Below are 17800 nucleotides of genomic sequence, written 5' to 3' on the forward strand. Positions count from 1 at the left end.
TTCACGCTGTTCACAGCGTATTAGCCAGGGCACCCAAACAGCAAAGAAATTGAGCCTAGCACTTCAACGCTCTTAGTTGTTGCGGAAATGGACCCACTGCTGGTCATCACTAGTTACCACAGCCACAAAGTCATAATTATGGCTAAAACCCTCCTATTTCTACAATTTATCTTCTTAAAATCTGATTTTAAACCTTACCCTAACCTTAACCCTAACCTTCTGCTAATCTTATGGCTAACCCTAACCTTAAATTAAGACCAAAAAGCAAATGTTTGTTTGCATGAATTTTTATGATATAGACAATGTTGACTTTGAAGCTGTGCTATCTTATGGACACCCACTATGCTGTTTACTTTCTGCATCTACTTCATATGTCATATCGCTGAGTCTACCTTTAAGGCTTCAAAGATGCTTTACAGTTTCAGTTGACCAGAAGTTGTCAATGTCATGCAATTTTTAAGACATTATAATCTGTCCGATTCTTAGATAGAAGTAGGCCTACTTAATTACTTTGACAGTGTCAATCTCTTGACAAGATGTCAAATGAGGTAAATGTATTTGAGATACTCGGTCCAATGTGGCTCAGTTCGTAGAGCATGGCACTTGCAATGCCAGGGTTGTGGGTTTGATTCCCAGGGGGGACCGGTATGAACAAACATGAAAATGTATGCTCTCACTACTGCAAGTCGCTCTGGATAAGAGTGTCTGCTAAATGACATAAATTAAATGTGCCTGCCAACTACCCCCTCAACATGACTTTCATTCAGTTCCTGTTTAGCTTCATATGCTCACTTGATTTTGCATTTGGCATCATCTATTTTCGTTGGGCTGTGGCAGCACACACAGTGAAGGATGTGGTCGCTGTATTCGTTTCTCTTCCACTAGTGAGCCGCAGCTGGATGGAATCAAAAACTCTGGGATATAAAGCAATACTGAATGACACAGACCCTTCAGGACAGCTGCAGGTAAGACTTAACAAACTTCACTCAATGTCTGGTCTACTGCTTTGAAGAAATGTCAGCATTACATTTACGTCATTTAGCAGACGCTCTTATCCAGAGCGACTTACAGTTAGCACATACATTATATTTTTTATCGAACCCACAACCCTGGCGTTGCAAACGCCATGCTCTACCAACTGAGCTACATCCCCTGCCGGCCATTCCCTCCCCTACCCTGGACGACGCTGGGCCAATTGTGCGCCGCCCCATGGGTCTCCCGGTCACGGCCGGCTACGACAGAGCCTGGATTCGAACCAGGATCTCTAGTGGCACAGCGATGCAGTGCCTTAGACCACTGCGCCACTCGGGAGACTAATGTCCTTTCTCCTAGAATAATTTAGACACTTTGTAAGAACTTGTTGGTGTATATCTTGACTCAAGACTTGGGAAAGGAAAATAATTTAGACTCAAGACTTCAGTTTAAACTGCAGTTGAGTGTGTGTGCAGTGTTGATACCTTCTGTGCCATACCCAACAACAACACTGAAGTCGCTTAGCTTTCTTAGAAAATGGGCCCATTTTGCAGAGGTGTGAAATTTCAAAATCTTCCAAAAAATGTTGCTGCAAAGATAAAGTGTTGCTAAGGCTTTTGTTTCCTGTTCCTCTTTCAACATATTATCCACGCAATCTGTCAACAACAGTCTAAACCAAGTCACAACATGATAGTTGTGGTGTTGGACATATGCTTCACATACTCCAACACACTCAGTTATTGTTGCTCCCAGTACAATGTTGTTGTCCCTGTGTTATGTGGGAGTCCTCTGGCTGGCACCATGGACCACAGGAACAGTGTGACAGGGTGACAATAGGGTGACACCTGCTTCCTCTGCAGACAATGACCTTTCTGCTGGCTGAGGTTGGAAGTCTGGCCAGGGCCAGTACAGTAATGTCAAGTAGAAAGGTGCTCATCAGACCAGAGGAGGCTTTGTCAATGAGTTTGTGTTAGTTAGTGTGTCATAGCTCAAAGCACAATGTCACGGTTTCGGCCGAGGCTGCTCCTCTTCCTTGTTCGGGCAGGCTTCGGCGGTCGTCGTCTCCGGAGTACTAGCTGCCACCGTTCTATGTTTCATGTTCATTTGGTTTTGTCTGTTCATAACACCTGTCCCTTATTTGTGTCTTAATTGTTCCCTATTTAGTTTCGTGTGTTTGGGTCAGGCGTTATGCGTGATTGTGAATGTCAGCTTGCCTCTACGTGTTTGGTTCTCTCGTTATTGTGTTTCGAGAGCTCGCACTGCGTGCGCTTTTCTTGTTGTTACCGCACTGTTGGTTTCGTGCGTAATTGTTCGCGCCACCCGGTTGGGTTGGCGACTTATTTGTGTTTGGACTCTAGTAAAGATCTGTTGAAGTCCTCCTGGTTTCCTGCACCTGATTCCTACTATTCCACCCACCACACTCTGACAGAATCACGCATCCTCACCATGGAATCAGCAGGAGCGACCGCGCCGACAGCCGAGATGGCTGAACGTCTTCGTGGTCAGGAGGACCGCATCAACCAGGTCTGTCATGCCCTGGAGGGGGTGATGAATACTCTGCACCGATGGGGAGACCAGCGGGGTTCCCACACCTCCACGAACCGAACCAGCCCCATCGGTCAGCCCCCTGTCTCATCTCCGGAACCTAGTGGGATTCGGCTCTCGCTCCCGAGGGCGTACGACGGCTCCACTGCCGGGTGTCAAGGGTTCCTGCTGCAGGTGGAGCTCTACCTCGCCACCGTACACCCGGCGCCCTCGGGACACGAGAGCGTCTCAGCCCTCATCTCCTGTCTCACCGGCAAGGCGTTGGAGTGGGCCAACGCCGAGTGGAGGAGAATGGACGCCGCTACCACGAACTATGCGGAGTTCTCCCGCCGCTTCCGTGCTGTGTTCGACCATCCACCGGAAGGGAAGGCGGCGGGGGAACGTCTATTCTACCTCCGACAGGGGATGAGGAGCGCCCAGGACTTTGCCTTAGAGTTTCGGACCCTAGCGGCTGACGCAGGGTGGAATGAGCGGGCCCATATCGACCATTTCCGCTGCAGCCTCCGAGAGGACGTCCAGCGAGAGTTGGCGTGCAGGGACACGTCGTTGACGTTCGACCAGCTGGTCGACATGGCCATCCGGCTGGATACCCTGCTCGCCACCCGTGGGCGTCCCGGAGGGGGGGGTTCGCCCATTCCACTCTCCAGCACCTCCGAGCCGAGCCCTATGGAGCTCGGAGGTGCTGGCGCTAGGGGAACGGAGGAGGAGGAGCCCGAGGGGACCCGGCCCTTGCACCAACTGTGGTCGTGGAGGGCACACCGCGGCTAGGTGTTGGGGCGGGTCCTCCAGTGAGGGAGATGGCAGGTCACGCATTGGGGGTCCCCCCAGGTGAGTAGGCGCCCTGCTTACCCAGAGCTTTCTGTCGTGCACCTAACCTTGCCTGTTTGTTTCCCACAGGTTGCACCTCGTTCCCAGCATAAGGCGCTGGTAGATTCAGGCGCAGCTGGGAATTTTGTAGATCGCCAGTTCTGTATAGAGTTAGGGATTCCCCTCCTTCCAGTGGATAAGCCTTTCCCCGTCCATGCCCTAGATAGCCGTCCGTTAGGGTCTGGGTTGATTAGGGAAGTCACAGCACCCCTTCAGATGACGGCGCAGGAGGGTCATGAAGAGAGAATTCAGCTCTATCTGATTGACTCTCCTGCGTATCCGGTAGTGCTGGGTCTTCCCTGGTTGATGACTCATGACCCTATTATTAGGTGGCGAGAGAAAGCTCTTAAAGGGTGGTCTGCTCAATGTGAGGGGCGGTGTCTGGGTGTTTCCATAGGGGCGACCTCGGTGGAGAGTCCGAATCTAATGCCAGCACTGCAGATTCCCCCCGAGTATGAGGATTTGGCACTGGCGTTCAGTAAGACTAGGGCGGCGCAGCTGCCGCCTCATAGACGGGGGGATTGTGCGATAGATCTCCAGTCAGGAGCAGCTCTCCCGCGGAGCCATGTGTATCCCTTGTCTCAAGAGGAGAGAAAGGGTATGGAGACATACATCTCTGAGTCTCTTAGACAGGGATACATACGGGCCTCCGTTTCACCCGCTTCCTCAAGTTTCTTTTTGTGAAGAAAAGGATGGAGGTCTGCGCCCGTGTATTGATTACCGCGGTCTCAATCAGATCACAGTGAAGTACAGCTATCCACTTCCTCTGATTGCGACTATGACGGAGTCACTGCACGGTGCGCAGTTCTTTACAAAATTGGATCTTAGGAGCGCATATAACTTGGTGCGCATTCGAGAGGGCGATGAATGGAAGACAGCGTTTAGCACGACTTCCGGACACTACGAGTATCTAGTCATGCCATATGGGTTGATGAATGCTCCCTCAGTCTTCCAATCCTTCGTCGATGAGATTTTCCGGGACATGCAGGGACAGGGAGTAGTTGTGTACATCGACGACATTCTGGTGTATAGTCCTACCCGTGCTGAGCATGTAGCCCTGGTGCGCCGAGTATTGAGGAGGCTGTTGGAGCATGACCTATATGTCAAGGCAGAGAAATGTCTGTTTTTCCAGAAGTCGGTCTCCTTTCTGGGTTACCAGTTATCTGCGTCAGGGGTGAAGATGGAGGTAGACCGGGTGTCAGCTGTGCGTAATTGGCAGACCCCAACCACTGTGAAGGAGGTGCAACGGTTCTTGGGTTTTGCGAATTATTACCGGAGGTTTATCCGGGGGTTTTGGACAGGTGGCAGCTCCCATAACGTCTCTGTTAAAGGGGGGTCCGGTGCGCTTGCGGTGGTCAGCTGAGGCGGACAGGGCATTTGGGAGACTAAAGGACCTGTTTACCTCGGCGCCGGTGTTGGCGCATCCGGATCCCTCTTTACCGTTCCAAGTAGAGGTGGACGCGTCAGAGGCCGGGATAGGGGCCGTTCTTTCCCAGCGTTCTGGCACTCCACCTAAACTCCGCCCCTGTGCGTTCTACTCAAAGAAGCTCAGTCCGGCGGAGCGGAATTATGACGTAGGAGACAGGGAGCTGTTAGCCGTGGTACAGGCCCTAAAGGTGTGGCGGCATTGGCTCGAGGGGCTCAACACCCTTTCCTCATTCTAACTGACCATCGTAACCTGGAGTACATCCGGGCAGCTAGGAGACTGAATCCTCGCCAGGCTCGCTGGACTATGTTCCTAGCCCGGTTTGTGTTTAAAATCACATACATCCCTGGGTCCCAGAACGGGAAGGCAGATGCTCTGTCTCGGCGGTATGACGCAGAGGAGAGGTCAGTTGAGTCCACGCCCATACTACCGGAGTCTTGTCTGGTTGCTCCGGTGGTGTGGGAGGTTGATGGTGAGATCGAGCGGGCGTTACGCACCGACCCGAGTCCTCCACAGTGTCCTGTGGGTCGGACGTACGTTCCGCTCGAGGTACGCGATCGCCTCATTTGTTGGGCTCATACGTCCCCCTCCTCTGGCCATCCGGGTATCGGCCGGACAGTGCACTGTCTTAGCACGAAGTACTGGTGGCCAACGTTAGCTAGGGATGTGAGGATTTATGTCTCCTCCTGTTCGGTGTGCGCCCAGTGTAAGGCGCCCAGACATTTGCCCAGGGGTAAGTTACAACCCCTGCCTATTCCACAACGACCCTGGTCCCACCTCTCGTGGATTTTGTTACCGACCTTCCCCCCTCACAGGGGAATACTACCATCCTGGTCGTTGTGGATCGGTTCTCTAAGGCCTGTCGTCTCCTTCCCATGCCGGGTCTACCCACTGCCCTACAGACCGCTGAGGCTCTGTTCACCCATGTCTTCCGGCATTACGGGGTACCCGAGGATATAGTGTCTGACCGAGGCCCCCAGTTCACCTCTAGAGTGTGGAGAGCATTTATGGAACGGTTGGGGGGTTTCGGTAAGCCTTACCTCGGGGTACCACCCGGAGAGTAATGGGCAGGTTGAACGTGTCAACCAGGATGTGGGTAGGTTTCTGAGGTCATACTGTCAGGGCCGGCCGGAGGAGTGGGCGAGATATGTGCCCTGGGCCGAGATGGCACAGAACTCTCTTCGCCACTCCTCCACCCAACTAACCCCTTTTCAGTGTGTGTTAGGGTACCAGCCGGTTCTGGCACCATGGCATGAGAGCCAGATCGAGGCCCCCGCTGTGGATGAGTGGGTGCGGCGCTCGGAGGAGACGTGGGACGCTGCACACGTCCATCTGCAGCGTGCCATACGTCGACAGAAGACGAGCGCCGACCTACACCGCAGTGAGGGGCCAGTGTACGCACCTGGAGATCGAGTCTGGCTCTCAACCAGAAACCTGCCCCTCCGCCTGCCCTGCCGGAAGCTGGGTCGGCGGTTTGTGGGGCCATTTAAAGTCCTGAGGAGATTGAACGAGGTGAGTTATAGGTTAGAACTACCTGTTGATTACAAAAATATTAACCCCTCGTTCCATGTGTCTCTCCTCAGGCCGGTGGTAGCTGGTCCACTCCAGGACTTTGAGATTGAGGAGACTCCTCCGCCCCGTTGGACATCGAGGGGCTCCGGCGTACACCGTGAGGTCCATCCTGGATTCTAGACGCCGGATGGGGGTCTTCAATATCTCGTGGAGTGGGAGGGGTACGGCCCGGAGGAGCGGTGCTGGGTGCCAAGGAGGGACGTATTAGACCAGTCCCTACTGACCGATTTCCATCGGGGTCATCCTGCGCGCCCTGCTCCCGCGTCGTCCGGGTCGTCCCCGAGCTCCGGGTCGGCGCACGGCTGGAGCCGCGCGTCAAGGGGGAGTACTGTCACGGTTTCGGCCGAGGCTGCTCCTCTTCCTTGTTCGGGCAGGCTTCGGCGGTCGTCGTCTCCGGAGTACTAGCTGCCACCGTTCTATGTTTCATGTTCATTTGGTTTTGTCTGTTCATAACACCTGTCCCTTATTTGTGTCTTAATTGTTCCCTATTTAGTTTCGTGTGTTTGGGTCAGGTGTTATGCGTGATTGTGAATGTCAGCTTGCCTCTACGTGTTTGGTTCTCTCGTTATTGTGTTTCGAGAGCTCGCACTGCGTGCGCTTTTCTTGTTGTTACCGCACTGTTGGTTTCGTGCGTAATTGTTCGCGCCACCCGGTTGGGTTGGCGACTTATTTGTGTTTGGACTCTAGTAAAGATCTGTTGAAGTCCTCCTGGTTTCCTGCACCTGATTCCTACTATTCCACCCACCACACTCTGACACACAAGTGTTCTGAGGCACCAAATGGAGATAAAATATCCAGCTTCATTGATTCACAAGTCATATACTATATATACAAAAGTATGTGGACACCCCTTCAAATGAGTGGATTTGGCTATTTCAGCCACACCCACTGCTGACAGGTGTATAAAATCGAGCACACAGCCATGCAATCTCCATAGACAAACATTGGCAGGAGAATGGCCTTACAGAAGAGCTCAGTGACTTTCAACGTGGCACCATCATAAGATGTCACCTTTCCAACAAGTCAGTTTGTCAAATTTCTGCCCTGCTTGAGCTGCCCCGGTCAGCTGTAAGTGCTGTTATTGTGAAGTGGAAACGTCTAAGAGCAACAACGACTCAGTCGTGAAGTGGTAGGCCACACAAGCTCACAGAACGGAACCATCGAGTGCTGAAGCGCGTAGCGCGTAAAAATCGTCTGTCCTCGTTTGCAACACTCACTACTGAGTTCCAAACTGCCTCTGGAAGCAACATCAGCACAATAACTGTTCGTTGGGAGCTTCATGAAATGGGTTTCCATGGCCGAGCAGCCGCACACAAGCCTAAGATCACCATGCGCAATGCCAAGCGTCAGCTGGAGTGGTGTAAAGCTCGCCGCCATTGGACTCTGGAGTGATGAATGACGCTTCACCATCTGGAAGTCCATCGGACAAATCTGGGTTTGGATGTCAGGAGAACGCTACCTGCCCCAATGCATAGTGCCAACTGTAAAGTTTGGTGGAGGAGGAATATTGGTCTGGGGCTGTTTTTCATGGTTTGGGCTATGCTCCTTAGTTCCAGTGAAGGGAAATCTTACCGCTACAGCATACAATGACATTCTAGACGATTCTGTGCTTCCAACTTTGTGGCAACAGTTTGGGGAAGGTCCTTTCCTGTTTCAGCATGACAATGCCCCCGTGCACAAAGCGAGGTCCATACAGAAATGGTTTGTCGAGATCGGTGTGGAAGAACTTGACTGGCCTGCACAGAGCCCTGACCTCAACCCCATAAAACACCTTTGAGTTTAATTGGAACGCCGACTGTGAGCCAGGCCTAATCGCCCAACATCAGTGCCTGACCTTACTAATGCTCTTGTGGCTGAATGGAAGCAAGTCCCAGCAGCAATGTTCCAACATCTAGTGGAAAGCCTTCCCAGAAGAGTGGAGGCTGGTATAGCAGCAAAGAGGCCACCAACTCCATATTAATGCCCATGATTTTGGTGTTCAACGAGCAGGTGTCCACATACTTTTGGTAATGTAGTATACGTGAAAAGCTACCATCAAGTTCACACAACAGAACTGTAAATATGGTAAGAGTGCACAGGAAAGGTTTCAGTGAGTAGGACAACGTCATTTTATTATTCCATGTCATCACATTCCTGCCTTAAAGATGCACTTCCGGGATCTTAAGCACTACAAATGTGTAACATATTGCACAAATTGGATTTGTAACATATCACACAAATTGCTAAATTCGTATGATACTGTATCATACAAATTGCACAATTCGTAACATATCACACAAAATGGATGATGTGGTACACAATTGGATGACGTAGTACACAAAAAACGGGGACCAGTTTTGGCTCGTGGGCATCACTTTCAAAACTACTGGCTGAAATTATACAAACGTTTGAGAGTGCATCTTTAACTGCCATATCTCCTTATCTCATGTAGGGTATGAACTTCACCCTTGGGGTGCTTCCGTAGTCACCTTCCAAGTAGTCATAATAGGGAGGCTCTTTTCCTGTTTGTTCTGCCACAGGTGACCCTCAGTTTCCTATTCACATCTCAGTCCCTGTTGCATGGCAACAGTGGCAGGGCTGCCTTTGGACCCCAGCTGTACTTCACAATGACACCTTCCTGTCTGCACACATGAAGAAAGAGACCCTCCAGGCTAAATATATGGCCCCATGGGGACACAGGTCTGTGTGGGAGGCCACAGCAGTTTTACTCTGGGCCTAAGGCTCCTACTTAATGTATGCCCGATCTGATCATCAGTCTGTGGATTAACAAAGAGCCAGGGGAGTTTACACTGCTGAAACATGGAAGTGTTCTTTTCCGATAGAGTTCTCCATGACCATTTTTTTATTACAGCTTTGAGTCATCCACAGGACAAACACTTGTGGTTGCATCTCCACTGGCATCAGCAGTATATTATTGCAGGCTTGAGCAGGAAGGCCACAAGTAATTATGACAAACATAAATGTTGTTCAACTACTGAAAGTCCTGTGATGCTTCTGCAGGAGATTATCTAAGATGGAGCACACCTCATGCACAGAGGACCGGATCCACCACGCTCTGGACAGGTGCCTTTACGGCCTGGGCCACAGCCCTCCCAACACACAGCCCTGGAACGGTAAGCCTCATCACTTAGAGTTATTGATCTAATGATTAATCAGTGTGAAATTTCACCACTTCCACATCTGAATGTTAATGAATGTGGTGCATTGGTTATGTAGTCAATCATGTGAGTTTTCATTCACAAAAAATACTCCCATTGTTATGAAACAGTGTTCAAACGTTGGGTCATCTAGTTTCGCCATGAGTCAAAGGGGAAATGAAAGAGATGACACATGGGGAGGAGGGGGTGAGGACATAGGTCACAGGTCAAACAGGAAATTGAGATCATTTCAAGGGAATTTCTAGGGCCTAAGTCACTCAAAATGAACAAATGGTATATGAAGCTTCAGGCTCTATCACAGCACTCCTGAGTGACAATGTAATATAAATACTTTACATTTGTACACATCCCCTTAAAAAAAACGGTTATTAAATATGGACAGCACAGTGTCAACTTTATGTACACAGTATGATTTATTGGATTTGACCACCATTCCTACTGAAAGGGGAAGTTAGAGAGTATATTTTTCCTACATTGTGTGTTTGTCTGTGTGTTCAGCTGGCCTGTGCATAAACCGCTGGAGTTTAGAGGAACTAGTGAAGAGAGATCCACAAAATTTCATAATCCTGCTGCAGCAGATTCTGAGGAAAACACGAGAGGTATGGCTCTCCATTTAATAAACTGTTCTACATCTGTGTCATTTACTTTAGCTGTAATGTAACTGTAATATAACTGTAATGTAACTGTAATGTAAATGTAATTCTATATTCTGTAGGTTCTAGAGCAGTGCCAGGATGAGCTGGTGGTCCCACTGGCTCTCCTGTTCTCCTCCACTCTTCTGCAGGTGAGCCCAGATACATTAGACCACCACACCACAGAAACTCATCATCACCAACCATGTCCAGAAACCCATGTGTGGACAACTTCTAAGTCTCAGACCAGTCCAATGTACCATAGTTCTCAGATGATCCAGTAAGTATCTCTCCTCTGTTTCAGACCCCTCACTTCTCCCCTGACTCTGGGGTGCTGCAGGAGGCCTGTGAGGTGTTCCACTGTTTCCTGTCCTGGCCGGAGCCCTGCTGCAGCACCAGCCGACACCTGCTCTCCCTCATCCAGCAGGAGCTCAGGGCACCAGGTATTGAACCCTAGGCTATACAGCCTTCCTGTTGGTCTGGGTCTCATCTCATCTTTCACTTGTCACTGTCCTGATTCAAGTTCCATTTTCTTCCACATGGAGGCCCTGTTGTTTAAACTAGGGCTCTACAACCCTGTTCCTGGAGAGCTACCGTCCTGTAGGTTTTTGCTCCAATCCTAATCTAGCACACCTGATTCTAATAATTAGCTGGTTGATATACTGAATCAGGTTAGTTACAACTGGGGTTGGATTGAAAACCTACAGGAGAGTAGTTCTCCAGGAACAGGGTTGGAGAGCCCTGGTTTAAACAACACAAGATGTAACGCCATACCTTATACTGTATTTCCACCAGGTATCTCATTTCAAAGACTAGTGAGAGAAGAACAGGGCTTGACCACCACCACCAATCACTCCAAAACGATGTAAGTCAACACAGGCCAACAAAGACCAACCGTGATTAAATCATTCAACATCGCTCCAACTTGAAACATTTAAACACAAACCACTGTTCTCCTCTTTGTTGTGTGTGTGTTCATAATATATGTGTGTGTATGTGTGACTGTATTAGGACGGTGTTGTTAATGAGCCCAGGCGAGGACGTCCCTCCTGAGTTCCTGTCTGTCTCTGAGCAGCTGAGTGGTGTCTGTCACTCCCAGAGGGACACCTCCGTCACCCTGATCAAACATGCCCTCCAGGCTGCCCTGGGGACCAAGTACCCCCTTCACATACTGCATAATGCACTGCAGGTATGTCCTATTATATGTGATTCCTAAATTATGTGTTCACAGTTCAGTTACTTTACCTACTGTCAGGTAGGCATTTGTATATGATTATCTGTACCCAAGGGTCATGAATTACCTTTTTCTATTCACCATTTTCTAGCTCCATGGTTTGTTAACGTATTTTTGGTTGTTTGTTTTGGATTTATGCATCTATGCATTATGCATAGTGCACCAATACTACTGAAGAGAATCTGTATCATACAGTTGAAGTCGGAAGTTTACATACACCTTAGCGAAATACATTTAAACTCAGTTTTTCACAATTCCTGCCATTTAATCCTAGTAAAAATTCCCTGTCTTAGATCAGTTAGGATCACCACTTTATTTTAAGAATGTGAAATGTCAGAATAATAGTAGAGAGAATGATTTATTTCAGCTTTTATTTCTTTCATCACATTCCCAGTGGGTCAGAAGTTTACATACACTCAATTAGTATTTGGTAGCATTGCCTTTAAATTGTTTAACTTGGGTCAAACGTTTCGGATATTCTTCCACAAGCTTCCCATTATAAGTTGGGTGAATTTTGACCCATTCCTCCTGACAGAGCTGGTGTAACTGAGTCGGGTTTGTAGGCCTCCTTGCTTGCACACACTCTTTCAGTTCTGCCCACACATTTTCTATAGGATTGAGGTCAGGGCTTTGTGATGGCCACTCCAATACCTTGACCTTGTTGTCATTAACCCATTTTGCCACAACTTCTTTCGGAGTATGCGTGGGTCATTGTCAATTTGGAAGACCCATTTGCGACCAAGCTTTAACTTCCTGACTGATGTCTTGAGATGTTGCTTCAATATATCCACATAATTTTCCTTCCTCATGATGCCATCTATTTTGTGAAGTGCACCAGTCCCTCCTGCAGCAAAGCACCCCCACAGCATGATGCTGCCGCCCACATGCTTCACGGTTGGGATGGTGTTGTTCAGCATGCGAGCTCCCCCCTTTTCCTCCAAACATAATGATGGTCATTATGGCCAAACAGTTATATTTTTGTTTCATCAGACCAGAGGACATTTCTCCAAAAAGTACGATCTTTGTTCCCATGTGCAGTTGCAAACCGTAGTCTGGCTTTTTTATGGCTGTTTTGGAGCAGTGGCTTCTTCCTTGCTGAGCGGCCTTTCAGGTTATGTCGATATAGGACTCGTTTTACTGTGGATATAGATACTTTTGTACCTGTTTCCTCCAGCATCTTCACAAGGTCCTTTGCTGTTGTTCTGGGATTGATTTGCACTTTTCGCACCAAAGTACGTTCATCTCTAGGAGACAGAACGTGTCTCCTTCCTGAGCGGTATGACGGCTGCGTGGTCCCATGGTGTTTATACTTGCGTACTATTGTTTGTGCAGATGAACGTGGTACCTTCAGGCGTTTGGAAATTGCTCCCAAGGATGAACCAGACTTGTGGAGGTCTACAATTTTTTTTCTGAGGTCTTGGCTGATTTCTTTTGATTTTCCCATGATGTCAAGCAAAGAGGCACTGAGTTTGAAGGTAGGCCTTGAAATACATCCACAGGTACACCTCCAATTGACTCAAATGATGTCAATTAGCCTATCAGAAGCTTCTAAAGCCATGACATCATTTTCTGGAATTTTCCAAGCTGTTTAAAGGCACAGTCAACTTAGTGTATGTAAACTTCTGACCCACTGGAATTGTGATACAGTGACTTATAAGTGAAATAATTGTCTGTAAATAATTGTTGGGAAAATTACTTGTGTCATGCACAAAGTAGATGTCCTAACCGACTTGCCAAAACTATAGTTTGTTAACAAGAAATGTGTGGAGTGGTTGAAAAACGAGTTTTAATGACTCCAACCTAAGTGTATGTAAACCTCAGACTTCAACTGTATATATACTGCTCGCAAGCAGATTATACAATATCTGTATCTGTCTAACAGTCAAAAGGGGCAGAGGATCTGGAGCAGCTTGTGACTGCAGTAACAGAGGCCCTGGAGATAGCAGCCTCTACACGGGACCCAGACACAGCCAGAGAGAGTCTACTGCAGAGCCTGAATGGGCTGGTGGAGAGCATTGGAATACCCCCTACAGACTGCAATACAGGCCCTGGTGAGAGAACTTTACTACATGCTTCATCATAATCTCACCATCTGAGGTGTTCCTGGAACAGATAAGATGGTCAACATTGGGCAAACAGGACTGACTGGAGATGATTAGAGATGGACAGATGAGGAAGTCCAATTTTGAGTTATGACTCTGAGAAACTCAGTGTCACATACAATGCTTGATCCTACTTGATCTGATTAGTCTTTGTTCTTTCTCTTCTTATTAGGAAATGCCCATACACTGATGCTGCCCTTAGCCAAATGTCACATGTACTCCTGGGATAAGGACAACTTCGGTAATTAGCTTTTTTCCCATTGCTTCTTTCTCCAAATCCAAGACAGTATATTTCAATGCCATACTGTAAAATATGTATAGCCTTTGTGTCTGTGGCTGTAATTCTGTGTATTCGTTCAGACATTTTAAATTACATTCTTCAGAGTGAGCTGGACCAGCTCCCAGTCCTTAACCTTCCCAGAGACAAGGGAAAGGAGGATGATGAAGAGGAGAAAACAATAAAGAACCGATACACAGACCACCGGATCTCCACTGTGTCCACCTGCTCCAGAGACTCTATGTTCTCCAGCTACTCCCTGTCCTCCAGCTGGTCTGTGCCCTCCACCCTGTCTGAGTCTTCTGGGATGGACAGTGACTTCAGCGAGGACTTGGAGATAGATGACGGCCAACCAGAGACCAGGAGGAAGCCTAAGTCAAAAGCCCACCTCAGCCAGCGTTTCTCCATGCTCTTCAAGTCCCAACGCAGCTCCTCCCTCTGTCGACGTGCCCAGAGCATGGGCTCCCGTGGTGATGTCATTAGAGTCGGCACGTCTGGGGCACGGATCAAGCGATCCAAGTCCTTGCCTAGACAGGTCCGCCTGCCCCGCAGTTCAGGGGTGCCCGCCCCCACCTCGGATGGACCGTTTCCCCAGAGTCACCACGTGTGTGTCCAGAAGAGGCCCATCCTGAGCTGTGAGGAGGGGAAGGGGTGGAGATGTCCACCCTGGTCAGGGTGGTGGTGTTTGGGGAGGACCGGGAGGCAGGGAGGCTGGCCAGGGCCTACACTGACCTTCAGCAGAGGGAGAGCAGGTGTCCTCGCCTCACCAGGGCCTGCAGGCTGCAGTTCTACTTTGTTCCTGTGAAGAGGAGGAAACTGGGAGGTCCAGGAGGAGTGACCACAGTGCCAGAGGGGCACCTAGGGAGTCCACTGAAATGCCCACCATCTATGGTGAGAATAGCCAGCTTTGTGGTTCTTCCAGAAGAGGACAAGAGCACAGCTGACTTCATAGTTGTGTACAGAAGACAAAAAAAAGTATGATGTGCCATTAGATAAGATAATGAGAGCTTATAATCGCTTCCTAACCCTAACCCTAACTTTGTACAATTTATCTTATCTTTGCTGTCACATCCAGGAGTCAAATGGAGTTATACTTGAGGACAGCACCACTGACATCGCCCAGTTGATAGGCATGACTGACCCCTGGTACAAACGAAGCGTGCTCAGTCTCCTCAGCCTGTCCTCTGATGTCCTGTGCGAGGTACCACAATTACAACTTCACCTGGGTTCCTTTTCAAACAGGCCATCATGTGCCCTTTAATTATCCTAACTGGGGATTGTATTTCTATATGAATGTAATTTCCCAGACGACTTCTAAAGTGGATTGTAACTCAGAGAACAGCTCCTCTGAGCGCCTTCTCCTCCTGGCAGACCTGGTGCTGTATTACTGTCGAAATGCAGCACAGCCTGTTCTGCTACAACTCTACCAGGCTGAGGTGAGCCCAGTCCTACTTTAACTAATACATATTTCAACACTGTATTCAGATACACTGTGAAACATTGTAGGATACAAAGAAGTTCTATACAGTCAGATCTGTCTATACCAGTAAATGATTGAGTCCACATGAGTGAGGTTTTTCACACACACACACAAACACGTGCATGCCATTCAAAGTACTTTCAATTATTTGTGACATAGCTGACCCTGGCTGGGGGAGAGAAGAGAAGAGAGGTGTTTATCCATTCCTTGGAGCTAGGACACACAGCAGGGACATGAGCCGTCAAGGCCATGGGTGAGTTTGCCCACCTCAAACACACATATGCATGCACATGCACAAAAACACACACACCACTCTCAAAGGTTATTTAACAAAACATGCCTGTGCTTTATTCTAAAATCTATACTTTTGTATGTCCTTCTACTGTAATATCTAATCATGATTGCCTCTGTATTACAGGTGCAGCTAGCAAAAGGTTTGGGATTGATGGAGATCGTGAGGCCCTGCCATTAGCACTAGATGTTGTTTATAACAAGGTATTATTTAGCACTTTTTCAAAAATACTAAGTAATCAACACTATTATAAAATTACTTGAGAGAGATTATTTTCCAACCCTTCCACCATTATTTTTTAGGTTTGTGTGAGTGGGAGGAGTCAAAGGACAGAAACAGACATGGTTTGCACCTCGATAAACTTGAGGAAAGCCTGCAAGGGACCTGAGCAGCTAGGTATGTGGCTTACCACAAGCTTTGAGGAAGATGAATTGAGAAAGATTAATGCAAAAATAGATTTTATATTTTACACATATTTAGTAATATCTTTCTCTTGATATAACTCCCATGAAATGTTATTTAATATATGTATTTATATCTAGATTCTAAAATGGAGAGTCTTCACTTGACAATGACAAAGGTGCTGAAGATACAGAGCTCCAAATCCAAGAAAAACTACAATCAGGTGAAGTAGAGACACATTGCTTGACATCAGGGCATAAGAGACATAAGCGACCGCTTAGGGCCCCGCGGCCGGAATTGCAAACGTATAGTGTATTCAAGGTTTTAAAAGGCTTCTGAAGTTTGTAATTTCCACTTTAAAATGTCAGACTTGATTTGCACTTACAAAATATTTATCAACACCCTACAATAAATGTCCATTAATTATAATCCACATAATAATTCACATTTCCTGTTGCTGCAGAGTTATTTTCCTGCTGTTGCAACAACATTTTGCTTAGGGCCCCAAAAAGGCTAGGGCCAGCCCTGCTTGACACCCAGTAGCTCTGTTTTGTTCAGCACAGTTCATGGAAATTGAAAAAACATTGACCCACGAGTCATGTGTAGTGGCTTACCTTGACTAACTCCTGTCCCTTGCATCCTTGACCTCTCCCCTCAGCATATCTCCAGGTCAGAGGTGAAGGTGGACAAGGTCCAGGTGAGTGGTGGCAGTGGGACCACCTTCCCTGTGTGTCTGGACCAGGATGAGAAGAAGATCATCCAAAGTGTCATCAGGTACTGTATCAACTAAACCAACCCCAGGCCTGATCATGTGCTGCCAATATACAGTATATTACATAATGATTTTACATGACATCTTGCGGACGCAATGTTCTGTTGTTGTGTAGGTGTGAGGTGTCGTTGTGCTGTAAACCAGGCAGCGGTTCTGACTGGAGGTCTCACAGGAGCCAGCCTGGTCAAGTTCACTTCTGCTCCCTGCTCTGCCTGCCCATCACCTCCTTCTGTGGCTCTCAACTGTCATAAAACCCTGGACTAGGCTACAACGTCCTCCTAAACCACTCAGACATAAACACCCACATGTTGTCCTGATAATAATGTATGCCATTTAGCATGAAGCTTTTATCCAAAGCAACATACAGCCATGTGTACATACATTTGATGTATGGTCCCAGGAATCAAACCCACTACCCTGGTGTTACAAGCACCATGCTCTACAACTGAGCTACAGGGAAACTTGTATAGTTTTGCACAATTGGTGTTCTCTGTACTGTAATAGTCAACTCAGTCAAAAATATTTTGGCTTGCATTATCTTCTCTCCTCTTTAATTTTTTGGCAACCTTGAGTGGATGCCTTGTGATGCATTGTACTTGTGTGAGGATGTCTAGACTAGACAAAGGGGATTTTACTGTTGTGGTGCTGTGAGAAAGTGTTTCACTCAGGATATTGTACAATCACCATAGGCTTCCATTGCTAGCAGTGCACTGTACTTTTTTAGTCATTCTTATTATGTCTGAAGATTCATTCATTGAAATGTTCTCTATGCTATAATGTCAACATTTAATTTTCCAACTATGAATGGCCCTATAGCCTCCTCAGACCTTATTGACAAGTGTATAGCATTAATAAATAAATATTTATTTAAATAAAGAAATCCACCCTGTTGAATTTATTTCAGCTAAGCAATGATATAAAGGAAGTGAAAATTCCAGTTCGATTCCTGTCGCTGCAAGGAAAATCATTCAATTTCCACCCCTCTTCCTTACCTTGCCATTTTTTCCGACCTTAGCCTGCCTACATATTACAAAGAAGGTGTGGCCAAATACACTGTTTTTGTTCATGT

At 47.7% G+C, this 17800-nt stretch overlaps 1 pseudogene; it reads left to right on the forward strand.

Moving 5' to 3' along the window:
* The first annotated feature begins 839 nt into the window (after positions 1-839).
* On the forward strand, positions 840-17568 carry LOC121551938 (annotated as a pseudogene).
* Positions 17569-17800: the final 232 nt, after the last annotated feature.

The sequence above is a fragment of the Coregonus clupeaformis genome, unplaced genomic scaffold (genome assembly GCF_020615455.1).
Source record: "Coregonus clupeaformis isolate EN_2021a unplaced genomic scaffold, ASM2061545v1 scaf0010, whole genome shotgun sequence".
Lineage (NCBI taxonomy): Eukaryota > Metazoa > Chordata > Actinopteri > Salmoniformes > Salmonidae > Coregonus > Coregonus clupeaformis.